General features: G+C 42.9%; 1 protein-coding gene across 5 annotated transcripts in view; it reads left to right on the top strand.

The window, feature by feature from the left end:
• zmym2 (zinc finger, MYM-type 2) overlaps positions 1 to 14,725 on the top strand; it is a 155,743-nt gene that overhangs the window by 114,106 nt on the left and 26,912 nt on the right. The window lies entirely within an intron of this gene.

The following is a 14,725-nucleotide window of genomic DNA, read 5'->3' as shown; positions in this document are numbered from 1 at the left end:
ATTTATAATTCTTTTTCAAAAACTTATCTAGCTCTTACTTCACGTATATTGGGAGTGAAGTTTGACTTAGGCAATAGCAAATTGATAGCACATTTTTACCTTGAACGGAAGAGTGTAAAAATGGACTGCCGATTAGCTGCCGCTCGTTTCCATAACTATCCAAGACAAATTTCACTCCAGTATAGATTAAAAGAGTTGGAAAAGGGGTCAAGGTAAATTACACTTCCATTATCTCTGTAAACCATTTCACTTTAATTACCATCCAAAGGCCAAGGGAGAGGCGCAAAATTTCTAACTTCCCCCTTCAAATTTCCAAAGATGATTTAAAGATTGTGTCTCCTTACCAATTTGCCAGCCGGTGTGATTGAGTTTTCATTGCTTCCGTCTCAAAACCTTTAATAGATTCTTCTTTAGCCACTTTCAGCATTCAGGTGAAAATCCCAAATATTTTCATTCTTTCTTCATAAACTATAGCCTCTAGTTCATACAAATTAGGAGCAGGAGTAGGCCATTCAGCCCCTTGAGTCAGTTCCACCATTTGATAAGATCATGCCTGATCTGCCTGTGTCTCAACCCTGTAACCTTTGATGTGGCACCTTATCAAATGCCTTTTGGAAATCCAAGTACACCCCTTTATCCATGCAGGTTTTCCTTTATACACATTGCCTGATATTCTCAAAGGACTCCAATTAATTAGTCAACCATGATTTCTCTTTCACAAAACTGCGCTGACTGCCTGATTGCTTTGAGATTTTCCAAATGCCCTGCTATAGCCTCCTTAATAATAGATTGTAGCATTTTGCCTATGACAGATGTTAGGCTAACGACCTGTAGTTCACTGCTTTCTGTCTCCCTCCTTTTTTGAATAGAGGCGTTACCACCAAGCCCACTTTGCTAATTTCCAAGCTGATGAGACTTTTCCAGAATCTAGGGAATTTCGGAAAATTACAACCAGCGCATCTGCTATCTCCGCAACCACTTCTTTAAGACCCTGCGATACAGGCCATCAGGTTCTGGAGACTTGCCAGTTCTAATTATTTTCTCAGTACCCTTTCCCTGGTGATTGTAATTGTTTTAAGTTCATGTCTTCCTTTCACCTCTTGATTTATATGTATTCCTAGGATGTTATTTGTGGCTTCTACAGCAAAGACAGACACAAAATATCTATTAAATGCTTCTGCTATTTCCTTATGTCCCATTATTAATTCCACAGTCTCACTTTCTAAACTACCAATGCTCACTTTAGTTACTCTTTTCCTTTTTAAATACTTGTAGAAACTCTTTCTATCTGACTTTCTCTCATACTCTAATTTGTCCCTTTTTTTTCGTGATTCTTTGCTGGTTTTTAAATCTGTCCAACCCTCTGACCTACCATTCGTAGATATAATGCTACCTTTAGCTTACTTAATTAGCCACAGATAGTGCATCTTCTAGAGTCTTTCTTTCTCACTGGAATATATCTTTGCTCTGTGTTAGGAAATATTTCCCTAAATTTCTGGCATTGCATCTCTACTGAACTATCCCGTAACCTAACTTCCCAGTTCACTTTAGCCAGCTTTGTCTTCATACCTTTGTTTATTTAATTTAAAAACACTAGTCTTGGACCCACTCTTCTCTCCCTCAAACTGAATTAACTCATGTTATGATTATTGCTGCATAGAGGTTCCTTTATTATGAGGTCATTAACTAATCCTATCTCATTGCACATTGCCATGTCTAGAACAGCCTCCTCTCTAGTTGGCTCTAGAATGTCCTACTCCAAGAAATTGCTCCGAAAACACTCTATGAACTTATCTTCCAAGTAACCATTACCAATCAGATTTGTCCAATTTATATGTAGGTTAAAATCACCCATGATAATTACCATGCCTTTCTTACATGCTCCATTATTTATTCCTGTATACCCATTCCTACAGCGTAGTTACTGTTAGGGGACCTACAAACTACTCTTCCAAGTGACCTTTGCTATTTCTTATCTGTACCCAAACTGATTCTACATCTTGATCTTTGGAACTAAGGGTCATTTCTCATATTGTACTAAGGTCATCCTTAAATAACAGAACCACATCACCACTTTTTCCTAGCTTCCTATGTGAAAGGTCAAGTATCCTTGAATATTCAGGTCCCAGCCTTAGTCACCATGCAGCCACTCCTCTGCAATGTCTATCAGATTATACAAATTTTTTTCCATTTGAGCTGACAATTCACCCATTTTGTTACAAATGCTACGTGCATTTAGGTATAGAGCTTTCTTTTAACTATTTTTGTAAACTCTGGTCTTAACTGCTAGTGCACGCTTAAATTTGTACACTCTGTCCCTTCCTACCATGCTCTGATTATCGTTATCCTTATCGCTATCTTGTTCTCTTGCCTTGTCCTTTCCCCTTAGTTTACTACATTCTCCCTCGCATGATCCCTCACCCCCAGTATTTTGTTTAAAGCCCCTCTCTACCATCCTTGTTAAACAACTCACCAGAGCACAGGTCCCAACACGGTTCAGATGAAGAGCATCCCAACGGTACAGCTCTTGCTTTTCCCAGTACTGATCTCAGTGCCCCATGAATCAAAATCCATTTCTCCAACACCATCTTTGAACCATGCATTCAAATCCCTAATCATATTTATCCTACCATTTTGCTCGTGACTCGGGCAATAATCTAGATGTTATTAACTATGTAATAGGTTGTTGATACCTACGTGGACCATGACAACTGGATCCTACCCCTCCTATTGCAAGTTTCTGTTCCACCCTAAGCAGATACCTTGAACCCTGGCACTGGTCAGGCAACACAGCCTTTGGGACTCTTACTGACTGGTACAGAAAACTGTGTCTACTCCCTTGACCAAACTATCCTCTACTACCACTACATTCCTATTCACTCCCCCCACTTGAATGGCTTCCTGTACTATGTTGCCATCATGAGTTCATTCACTCACCTTGCATTCCCCAATCTCATCCATACAAGATGCAAGAACCATAAATCAAAAGCTGCAGATGCTAGAAATCTGAAAGAAAAACAGAAAATGCTGGAAAAACCCACTAGGTCTGGCAGCATCAGTGGAAAAACGGAGTTAATGTTTCGAGTCCAATATGACCTTTGAAGAAGAGTCATATTGAACACAAAACATTAACTCTGTTTCTTTCTCCATAGATGCTACCAGACCTGCTGAGTTTTTCCAGCAACCTCAAACCTGTTGGGTAATTGCAAAGGCTGAGGATCCTCCATTTCTACCTTCTCGATCGCCATACCTACTTACTCATAGTCACACCCATCTGTCCCTGACCATGGACAAAATCAGAAGACCCTAGCCTTAGGATTGTGACTGCCTTCTGGAACAAAGCGCCCAGTAACTTTCCCCCCTTCGATAGATCCAAGTGTTTGATGATTCAGACTCCAGCTAAGTAACTCTGAGGTGAAGTTCCTCAAGCTGCAGGCACTTACTGCAGATGTGTTTGCCTTGGATCACACTGATGACCACCAGCTCCAACATACTGCAGTTATAGCACATCAACTGCCAGACATCGCTATTCTGTTATAATTAGCTAATTAATTATTTTCTTAATTAAATTTTTATTAATACGCCTAGCCTTGCTTATACTTATATTATTATTTCAATTAATCTTCTTACCCCAATTGAAATTCCTAGTTTAGATTACATAAATAGAAAATACTCAGCAGCCAATCAATCTACCTGTTTCCCTGTGATGTCATACCTTGATATTTCATTCTGAGCTCTGACTGGTTCCTGACGACGGTTAGCTGTTTTATCTGCTCGGCCCCGAAGCCCCGCTGCTTTAGCCCCGAAGCCCCGCCGCTTTAGCCCCTTGGCCCCGAAGCCCTGCTGCTTTAGCCCCTTGGCTGCTCTGTTTTTTCTATTATTATTGTTTTTTCTGTTTTAACTGACTTTAACATGCTTTCTATATAGTGCAACCCCAGAACTGCAAGTACTACTCCCAACTGTGGCCTACCCACTATCTTGTACAATTTCCAACATCAGTTTTTTTTCTTTTAATTTCAATACCTCTAAGCTTGTGTCCTTTCTACTTGGTCTCAATTTTAACCATTAAGAATCAGGCATTGAAGTTAGTTGTGTGACTTACCTGAATATTGATACTTTTAGCATCTTAGTAAAATGCTAATAGCGGAGGATGGCCAACATGCAAACATATGAAATAGGAGCAGACCTAGGCCATTCGGTTCTTCAAACCATTTATTAAGATCATGGCTGATCTGTTTGTGTTTTGAAACCCATGTTCCCTTCTACCCTGATAAACTTAGATTCTTGTTAGGCAAGGGAATCAACTGCCTCTGCCTTAAAAATATTGAATGACCCTGTCTCCACCAACTTCTGAGGCAGAGTGTTCCAAAGTCACACAACCCTCTGAGAGAAAAAAAAATTCCTCTCATCTCTGTCCTAATACGGCAACCCCTAATTTTAAAACAGTGCCCCCTAGTTCTGGACTCACCTAGGAAAAATCCTTTCCACATCTACCTTGTCAATACCGTTCAGGATCTTATATAATTCAATCAAGTCACCCTTCACTCTTCTAAACTCCAATGGAAGCAAGCCCAGCCTGTCCAAGCTTTCATCATAAGGCAACCCGCTCATTCCAGGTATCAATCAAGTAAACCCCCTCTGAATCGTCTCCAACGCATTTGCATCTTTCCTTAAACAAGGGGTCCAAAACTGCGCGTGCGCACAATATTCGAGATGTGGCCTCACCAATGCTCTGTATAACTGAAGCTTAACATCCTTACTTTTATGTTCAACTCCTCTTGTAATAAGGGATAACATCCCATTAATTCTTAATTACTTGTTGTATCTGCATATTAACTTTTTGTGACTCATGCACTGGAACACTTGGATCCCTTTGCAGCTCGAATTCTGCAGCCGTTCTCCATTTAAGTGATACTCTGCTTTTTATTCTTCCTACCAAAGTGAACAACTTCATATTTTCCCACATTATGCTCCATCTGCTATACTTTTGCCCACTCAATCAACCTATCTATATCTGTCTGCAACCTCCTTATATCCTCTTCACAACATACTTTCCTCCATGTCTTTGTGTCATCTGCGTATTTAGCTATCACGCCTTCACTCCCCTCATCTAAGTCATTAGTATTAATTGTAAAAAGTTGAGGCCCCAGTCCCTGCAGGACTCCACTCGTCACATCCTGCCAAAAAAGAAAAAGACCCATTTATGCATAACCTGTTTTCTGCCAGCCAGCCAATCTTCTGTCCATGCTAATATGTAACTTCCACGCCATGAGCTTTTATTTTCCACAATAACCTTTGATGTGGCACCTAATCAAGTGCCTTCTGGAAATCCAAGAGCAGCACGTCTATGGCTCCCCATTATCCACAGCGCATGTTACTCCTTCAAAGAACTCCAATAAATTGGTTAAACATGATTTCCCTTTCACAAAACCATGCTTACTCTTCCCGATTACCTTGAGTTTTTTTAAGTGCCCAGCCATAACCTCCTTAATCATCGATTCTAACACTTTCCCCGTGACAGACATCAAGCTAACTGGCCTACAGTTCCCTGTTTTCTGCCTCCCTCCCTTCTTGAATAAAGGGGTTGTATTTGCTACTTTCCAGTCTGATGGAATCTTTCTAGAATATAGGGAATTTTGGAAAATTAACACCAACGCATCGACTACCTCAGCCGCCTCTTCTAAGACCCTAGGGTGAAGTCCATCAGGACCCAGAGACTTGCCAGCCTGCTCAGCTTGCTCAGTAACGCTTCCCTAGTGACTGTAATTTCACCAAATTTCCTTCTCCCTTCCACCTTCTGATTTACAGCTATTACTATAATGTTTTTTGTATCCTCTGTGGTGAAGAAAGAAGCAAATTACTTGTTCATTTTATCAGCCATTTTCTTATTATCTATTATTAACTCCCCATTGTCACTCTCTAGAGGACCAACACTCTCTTTACCCTTTTCCTTATAAAGTACCTGCAGAAACTCTTGCTATCCATTTTTACATTTCTAGTTAGCATCCTCTCATAGACTAATTTCTTACTCCTGATTAACCTTTTAGTCATTCTCTGCCGTTCTTTACATTCTGACCGATCATCTGACCTGCCACTTGACTTTGCACCGTTAAATGCTTTTTCCTTAAGTTTGATGTTTTCCTTCGTTAGTTAATCACGGATGGTGGGTCCTCCCTTTAGAATTTTTCATTATCTTAGGGATATACTTATTCTGAGTGTTTTGAAATATCCCTTAAATCTCAGCCACTGCTTTTCTATATGATTTATCCCGTAGCCTCGTATCCCAGTTCACTTCAGCTTTCATGTCCACATAGTTGCCCTTATTTAAGTTTAAAATACTAGCCTTAGACTCACTCTTCTCCCTTTCAAACTGGATGTAAAATTCAATCACATTGTGGTCACTGCTACCTAAGGGTGACTCTGAGGTCATTAATTAATCTTGTCACATTATACAATACCAAGTCTAATATAACCTGCTGTATGGTTAGTTACAGAACATGTTGCTCTAAGAAACTATCTTGAAAGCATTCTATGAACTCCTCATCCAGACTATGACTGCCAATCTGATTTTTCCAGTTTATAGGTAGACTAAAATCACCCATGATTATAGCCGTCCTTTATCACAAACTTCCAATATTTTTTATTGTACTTTGTCCTAAATTGTGTTTACTGTTATGGGGTCTGTAGACCACTCTCACCAGTGACTTCTTTCCCCATTATTCCTCCCCTCCACTCAAACAGAATCTACATTCTGATCTCCTGAACCAAGGTCATCCCTAACTGTTGCACCAATGCAACATGATTAGCAGTACTACCCCTCCACCTTTACCTAACTTCCTATTCTTTTTGTTATCTTTGTAACGTCCAGTCTTGACCATTGGTGTATTGTTAGGTTTTATCTTCCTGCCCCTTCCAGCTATTCTATGACCCTCATTTCCCTTATTGCTATTATGGTTTCCAGCCTTGAATCTACCCCTTAATTTGCCAAATCTACCCAAGCTTGACTACTCAGCCTTCTTGTCTAGTTGAAAGACCTCCCTACTTCCCTAATTATGCGATTTACTAGAACACTCGTCCCAGCATGGTTCAGGCATAGACCATCACAACGGTACAGTTCCCACTTTCCCCAGTACTGCTGCCAGTGCCCCACAAACTGGAACCCATTTCACCCACACCAGTCTTTTGAACCATGCATTCATCTCTCTAAGATTATTTGCCATATGCCAATTTACACGTTGCTCATGTAATCCAGAGATTATTACCTCTGAGGTTCTGCTTCTTAATTTGGTACCTAGCTACTCATACTGACTATGCAGAGCCTCCTTCCTTGACTTACTTATGTCATTGGTACCTACATGACAGCTGGATCCTGCCCCTCCCACTGCAAGTTCCTCTCCAGCCCTGAGCAGATGCCCTGAACTCTGGCACTGGGCAGGCAACACAGCCTTCTGGACTCTCACCCTATGGTGCAGAGAGCAGTGTCAATCACTATACTGTCTTCTACTACCACTGCCTTTCTGTTTGCTCCCCCTGCTTGAGCCGTTTCCTGTAGCATGGTGCCATGGCCAGCCTGCTCATCCACCTTGCAGAACTCGCTTTCATCCACACAGGTTGTGAGCACCTCAAACCTGTTTGACAATTGCAAAGTCTATGGCTCTTCCACTACTGTCTGCATGCTGTCATTACCTGCCTCACTCATGGTCACATCCTCCTGTCCCTCACTGCTGACCAAAACAGACAACCTTATTCTAAGATGCCTGACCATCTTCCAGAATAAAGTGTCCTGGTGCTTCTCCTCTCCCTTATGTTGCGCAGTATCTGCAGTTTGGCTACCAGATCAATAATCCCGACCCGGAATTCCTGTAGCCGCTTACAATTTCTGCAGAAGTGATTGTCCTGGATCGCCTTGGGTGTCCAAAAGCTCCCAAATTCCAGAGTGCAACATAACACCTGTCTTTCCATTATTACTTATGTTATTTAATTACTTAATTAACTGAGGATAATTCCTATGTATACCAGACCTCTTTACCCCAAGCACCGAAATCCCATGTAAACTTAATTCGCTACTCACCTTGGTCTTCGTCTCACTGCGGTGTAGTCGTCTGTCTCCTCGTAGGGCCCTAACTGAGCTGAAAGAAGAGGACGTGCAATGATTTGCAAATATAGACCTACAAAAAGAGATGAAGTGTCTTTATTGATGCAGCATGGCTTGGTCCTGGAGATTAATTTGCACTTGGGGTCCCGTGATCATTAAATTCAATATTGTTGTCAAAGCTAAAAACGAAAACAACTATGTTGAGGGAACTTTAAAGAAAGGGAATATAAATAGTTCATTTTAAAGAAGGTGCAGGAACGGGGAGACCTGGGGATTCATATGAAATAATTTTTGAAGCTGGCAGGAGCAGTTGATACGGCTGCTGTTTTAAAAGAAATATGGCTTTATAAATAGAGGCATGGAGTACAAAAGCAAGAAGATTATGATAAACCTATACAATTCACTGGTTAGACCTCAGCCTAAGGATGTTGGGGTCACTGTGCAGTGCCACAGCCGTTGATATTGGATTTAAATCTGGTGATATCCCAACACAGCTGGTTACTTTGTAATACCTGAACAAGTGGTTACACATTACAGATCACTGTTATGGTTTAATATGTGTCTTCCAAAGGAACCAAGTTGTAAATGATAATACTACAGACTTAAAGAATGTTCTTATAGGTGTATTTTTCTGTAGTGGCTGTGAACTAAATTAAAGGTTGAGTATTGAATGAAACGAGCAACTTTAGAGGTTCCCTGATTTTATGGTTGATTGCAGAGAATATTTGAGAAAGTCAGGTACAATGGGAATGCTTAAAGAAATATCTGACAATCACTCAAGTGATTTAAATTCCATTGTGCACTTTTTTGTTTAAATTTCTATGTTTCCATGTTGCATAAATTTAAAAACTTAGTTAACGAAATCCTGTTATTTGTAGTGCTTCTCACCCAACTACAAGTCTGAAATAGAAGAGAGGATACAGAACAAAGACCTTTTCCTGCCATTTTTAATGTATCCTGCTCTACTTTGGGGAGGCAAATGGTTCTCTGGGCCCTGAAACACAGGTTCTACAGATGCCGTGGCCTGGCTGTTATGACTTGCAGTTAGTCAAACCATTGTCTGAGTCCTGTGGTCTTTCCGCTGTTCAAAATGCAAACTTTGATGCTGGTTGTTGTAGAAACATGCTCTGGGAGGCTTCTTAGTCAAACAAAACGAACTTTATTTACACGAGAGCTTCCGTGGCTGCTTGTATCCAGCCAGCTCTACATAAAGCCATCCCTTCCTAGGGAACCCCTCCCTAGAATTTATTTCCCTGCGCTAGCCACACAATGGTTGTATAAAGCACTTGACCCCTGACTCAGTTGAACTGATCTTAAAGTGACAGTCATCACAGCTGTGAAGTTGACAGCATTGGGGCCAACAAAAATTGCCTGGAATCCCAAAAATCCACTGGGGTGGGGGAGAGAGAGAGCAACCACAACTATTTGGAGAGTTCATGTTGGCCTGTAGTGTACGCTGTTGTTTTGTTCTAGGAGTCAGGCAGCTTTTCTACTTCTCCCTGAGGACTGTGCTTTAACAGTGTGGTGTGGGAATCAGTGACTGAAATAATCACATTCTGAGATCCACAGTCAGTGCCATGCGCCGCCATATGAACACAACTCGACCTCTCCCTCCAGCAGCACTGCTGCAACCTTTTTCAAAGTTGCACGTGCCCCCAGTTTCATTTTATTCTTCGTCTCATCCGACGCCTCAACAAGAAACTTTTTCTCTTTCTCTTAAGTGCTAAGGAACGCAAGCTCCAACAACTCATCAACACCAACCCCCATCTAGGACCCTCCACCCCTGACTGTCCCTCCATCCCGACCCCATCGTCCAATCCCAGCCCTGGCTGTGTATTCACTATACCACCGACCTTCCCCTCTCCAACGCTGAACGTTCAGTGCTCAGCAAAGGACTTAGTTTCATACCCTTACGCCCTCATCTCAATGAATTTTGGGCTCGGCACGATGCTGAACTCTTCTTCCGCCGTCTGCGTCTCCATGCTCACTTCTTTGGGCAGGAGTCCTCTCCCCATTCAACGGATCCTTTTACCCACCTCCAATATTCTCCCTCCACCTGGACCCCTTCCTCTGGATTCTTACCCTCTCTTGATCTTTTCATTGAGAACTGTCGGTGTGACATTAGTCGTCTCAATTTCTCTGCTCCTCTCACCCATTTTAATCTGTCTCTCTCTGAACTTACTGCACTCCGTTCTCTCAGGTCCAACCCCAACATTGTCATCAAACCCGCTGACAAGGGTGGTGCTGTTGTTGTCTGGCGCACTGACCTCTACCTCGCGGAGGCTGAGCGTCAACTTGCAGACACTTCCTCCTACCTCTCCCTGGACCATGACCCCACCACTGAACATCAAGCCATTGTTTCCAGGACTGTCACTGACCTCATCTCCTCTGGAGATCTTCCTCCCACAGCTTCCAACCTGATAGTCGCCCAACTTCGGACGGCCCGCTTCTACCTCCTGCCCAAAATCCACAAACAGAACTGTCCCGGTAGACCGATCATGTCAGCCTGTTCCTACCCCATGGAATTCATTTCTCTTTATCTTGACTCCCTTCTCTCTCGCCTTGTCCAGTCCCTTCCCACCTACATCCATGAATCCTCTGACACTTTACGTCACATCAACAATTTCCAATTCCCTGGCCCCAACCGCTTCCTCTTCACCATGGACGTCCAATCCCTCTACACCTCCATCCCCCACCAGGATGGTCTGATGGCTCTCCACTTCTTCCTCGAACAGAGGCCCGAACAATCCCCATCCACCACTACTCTCCTCCGTCTGGCTGAACTTGTTCTCACAGTGAACAATTTCTCCTTTAACTCCTCTCACTTCCTCCAAATAAAAGGTGTGGCTATGGGTACCTGCATGGGCCCCAGCTATGCCTGTCTCTTTATGGGGTATGTGGAACATTCCTTGTTCCAGTCCTACTCCGGCTCCCTCCCACAACTCTTTCTCCGGTACATCGATGATTACTTCGGTGCTGCTTCATGCTCTCATCGGGACTTAGAAAAATTTATTAATTTTGCTTCCAATCTCCACCCCTCCATCATTTTCACGTGGTCCATCTCTGACACTTCCCTTCCCTTCCTTGACCTCTCAGTCTCAATTTCTGGTGATAGACTGTCCACCAATATCCATTACAAGCCTACCGACTCCCACAGCTACTTCGACTACAGCTCCTCACACCCCGCTTCCTGTAAGGACTCCATCCCATTCTCTCAGTTCCTACGCCTCCGTCGTATCTGTTCTGATGATGCTACCTTCAAAAACCGTTCCTCTGACATTTCCTTCTTCCTTAACCGAGGTTTTCCACCCACGGTCGTTGACAGGGTCCTCAACCATGTCTGGCCCATCTCCCGCGCATCCGCCCTCACGTCTTCTCCTCCCTCCCAGAAACATGATAGGGTCCCCCTTGTCCTCACTTATCACCCCACCAGCCTCCGCATTCAAAGGATCATCCTCCGCCATTTCCGCCAACTCCAGCATGATGCCAAAACCAAACACATCTTCTCTTCACCCCTCTGGCGGCATTCCATAGGGATCATTCCCTCCAGGACACCCTGGTCCACTCCTCCATTACCCCCTACTCCTCATCCCCTACTTATGGCACCTCCCCATGCCCATGCAAAAGATGCAATACCTGCCCCTTCACTTCCTCTCTCCTCACCGTCCAAGGACCCAAACACTCCTTTCAAGTGAAGCAGCATTTCACTTGCATTTCCCCCAACTTAGACTACTGCATTTGTTGCTCCCAATGTGGTCTCTACATTGGAGAGACCAAACGTAAACTGGGCGACCGCTTTGCAGAACACCTGCGGTCTGTCCGCAAGAAAGACTCAAACCTCCCTGTCGCGTGCCATTTTAACACTCCACCCTGCTCTCTTGCCCACATGTCTGTCCTTGGCTTGCTGCATTGTTTCAGTGAGTCCCAACGCAAACTGGAGGAACAGCACCTTATCTTCAGACTAGGCACTTTACAGCCTTCTGGACTGAATATTGAATTCAACAACTTTAGATCTTGAATTCCCTCCTCCATCCCCATCCCCTTTCCGTTTCTTCCCCTTTCCTTTTGTTTTTTCCAATAATTTATATAGATTTTTCTTTTCCCACCTATTTCCATTATTTTTAAATCTTTTATGCCCTGCTAGTCTTTCCACCCCACCCCCACTAGAGCTGTACCTTGAGTACCCTGCCATCCATTCTTAATTAGCACATTCGTTTAGATAATATCACCACCTTCAACACTTCTTTGTTCTTTTGTCTGTGACATCTTTTGATTATCTGCTCCTATCACTGCTTGCATGTCCCTACAACCACACCCTCCCCCACCCCACACACACACACACAAACACACCTTAAACTAGCTTATATTTCACCCCTCCTAGCATTCACTTAGTTCTGTTGAAGGGTCATGAGGACTCGAAATGTCAACTCTTTTCTTCTCCACCGATGTTGCCAGACCTGCTGAGTTTTTCCAGGTAATTCTGTTTTTGTTTTGGATTTCCAGCATCCGCAGTTTTTTGTTTTTATCTCTAGTGATTGAAATAATTTTGGTTTTTATTATTATTATTTTTGTCACTTGTGTATTGTAAAAAAAAGTCATAAAATTGTACAGAAACTGTAGTTAGATGTTAGTTATATCAGTGATATTTTTATTGAATCAGTGGTATTTATTTGATGTTTCTCCTACCAGTCAACACAGTAGAAATATCACAGTTCTAGTTTTTATTTAAATCTTTCTGTTTTTTGATTTATAAATTGTTGAGGTTTGATGAAACTGAGACAATCAACTAGAATAGTTGATCATCTCAGGTAAGTCATCTCTACTCCAGGACATCACTGCAGGAGTTCCTGAGGGTAGTGGCCTTAGCTCAGCCATCTTCAGCTGCTTCATCAATGGACCTTCCTTCCATCATAAGGTCAGAAGTGGGGGTGTTTGCTGATGATTACACAATGTTCAGCACCATTCGTGACTCCTAAGATACTGAAGTAGTCTATGTCCAAATGCACCAAGGCCTGGACAATATCCAGGCTTAACCTGACAAGTGGCAAGTAACATTAGCACCACACAAGTGTCAGGCAATAACCATCTCAAACAAGAGAGAATCCAACCATCGCCCCTTGACGTTCAATGGCATTACCATTGCTGAATCCCCCACTGTCAACTTCTTGGGGGCTACCACTGACCAGAAACTAAACTAGACTAGCCATATAAATAATGTGGCTACAACAGCAGGTCAGAGGTTAGGAATTCTGCGAAGAGTAACTCGCCTCCTGACGCCCAAAGCCTGTCCACCATCTACAAGGCACAAGTCAGGAGTGTGATGGAATACTCTCCACTTGCCTGGATGGGTGCAGCTCCCACAACACTCAAGAAGCTTGACACTAACCAGGACAAAGCAGCCCACTTGATTGGCACCACATCCACAAACATTCACTCCCTCAACCACTGACGCACAGTAGCAGCAGTGTGTACCATCTACAAGATGCACTGCAGGAATTCACCAAGGCTCCTTCGACAGCACCTTCCAAACCCATGACCACTACCATGTAGAAGGACAAGGGCAGCAGATAGATTGGAACACCACCACCTGGAAGTTCCCCTCCAAGTCACTCACCATCCTGACTTGGAAATATATCGCCGTTCCTTCACTGGGTCAAAATCCTGGAACTCACTTCCTAACAGCACTGTGGATATACCCACACCACATGGACTGCAGCGGGCAGTCACAGCTACAAGGAGCTCACCACCACCTTCTCAAGGGCAACTAGGGATGGGCAATAAATGCTGGCTCAGCCAGTGAAACCCACATCGCATGAATGAATAATAAAAAAAAAAGATGCAATATCATTTGCAAACACTGAGCACCTGTCACAAGATCAGGTGCTATATGATCAAATTGCCAGGAACACGTCAAATCAGCATTGGAATTGGATTTCCCTCAACACATCTAGCATCAAACCAACTGAGTTCAGGGAAAACCAGGTCCACATGTAGCCAACAGACTGTCATTAAAGGCACTGTTGCAGGCCACAGCTAACAAAGTATGTATTTAAAGTGTACTTGCTTGAACGTGGAGCCAGAAGGAGTAGACCTTCTTGATCCTGGCCATGACCCACCCTCCATAATTGCCACTACCTCCCTCCTGGTCATCCCTTTTCTCAATCCCTTTTGAAGACTTGCTTGAGAGCCACTACTGGTGTCACAGCAGCCCAATTTTCCGAGTCAGCAAAATGCCTGGTGACACTCATTCAAAGCCAAGGTCTGTACCTGCATGCCTGTTGCTGAATGCACTCTTAATTTCTAGTCCCTGTTTTCTAAAGATTAAATAAGAATTGCTTCCTAGCATCTTGTTCAAGAGTCAATTATCAGAAACCTGGGAACAAGTTTCTCACCTAACCTTTCACTTGCTTTTAGTGTACATCAAACAAGGAAGTTGAAAAACTAAGCATTGTCATTACAAGTTATCCAAATCTGACCCAATTCTTTTTCTTGTTGCAATACATTTTCTTTATTTTGCCCATTTGACTGCCTGTTAGTGTGGAAAATTTTGACTTGAATTTGTGTTCCCAACAGCATTTTATCTATACAAAAAGAATTGATTAAATTTCAGGAAATCTGGTTTGACTACTA

Source organism: Carcharodon carcharias, chromosome 11 (genome assembly GCF_017639515.1).
Source record: "Carcharodon carcharias isolate sCarCar2 chromosome 11, sCarCar2.pri, whole genome shotgun sequence".
In the NCBI taxonomy this organism is placed as follows: Eukaryota; Metazoa; Chordata; class Chondrichthyes; order Lamniformes; family Lamnidae; genus Carcharodon; species Carcharodon carcharias.
This window is presented reverse-complemented; position numbering and strand designations above follow the sequence as displayed.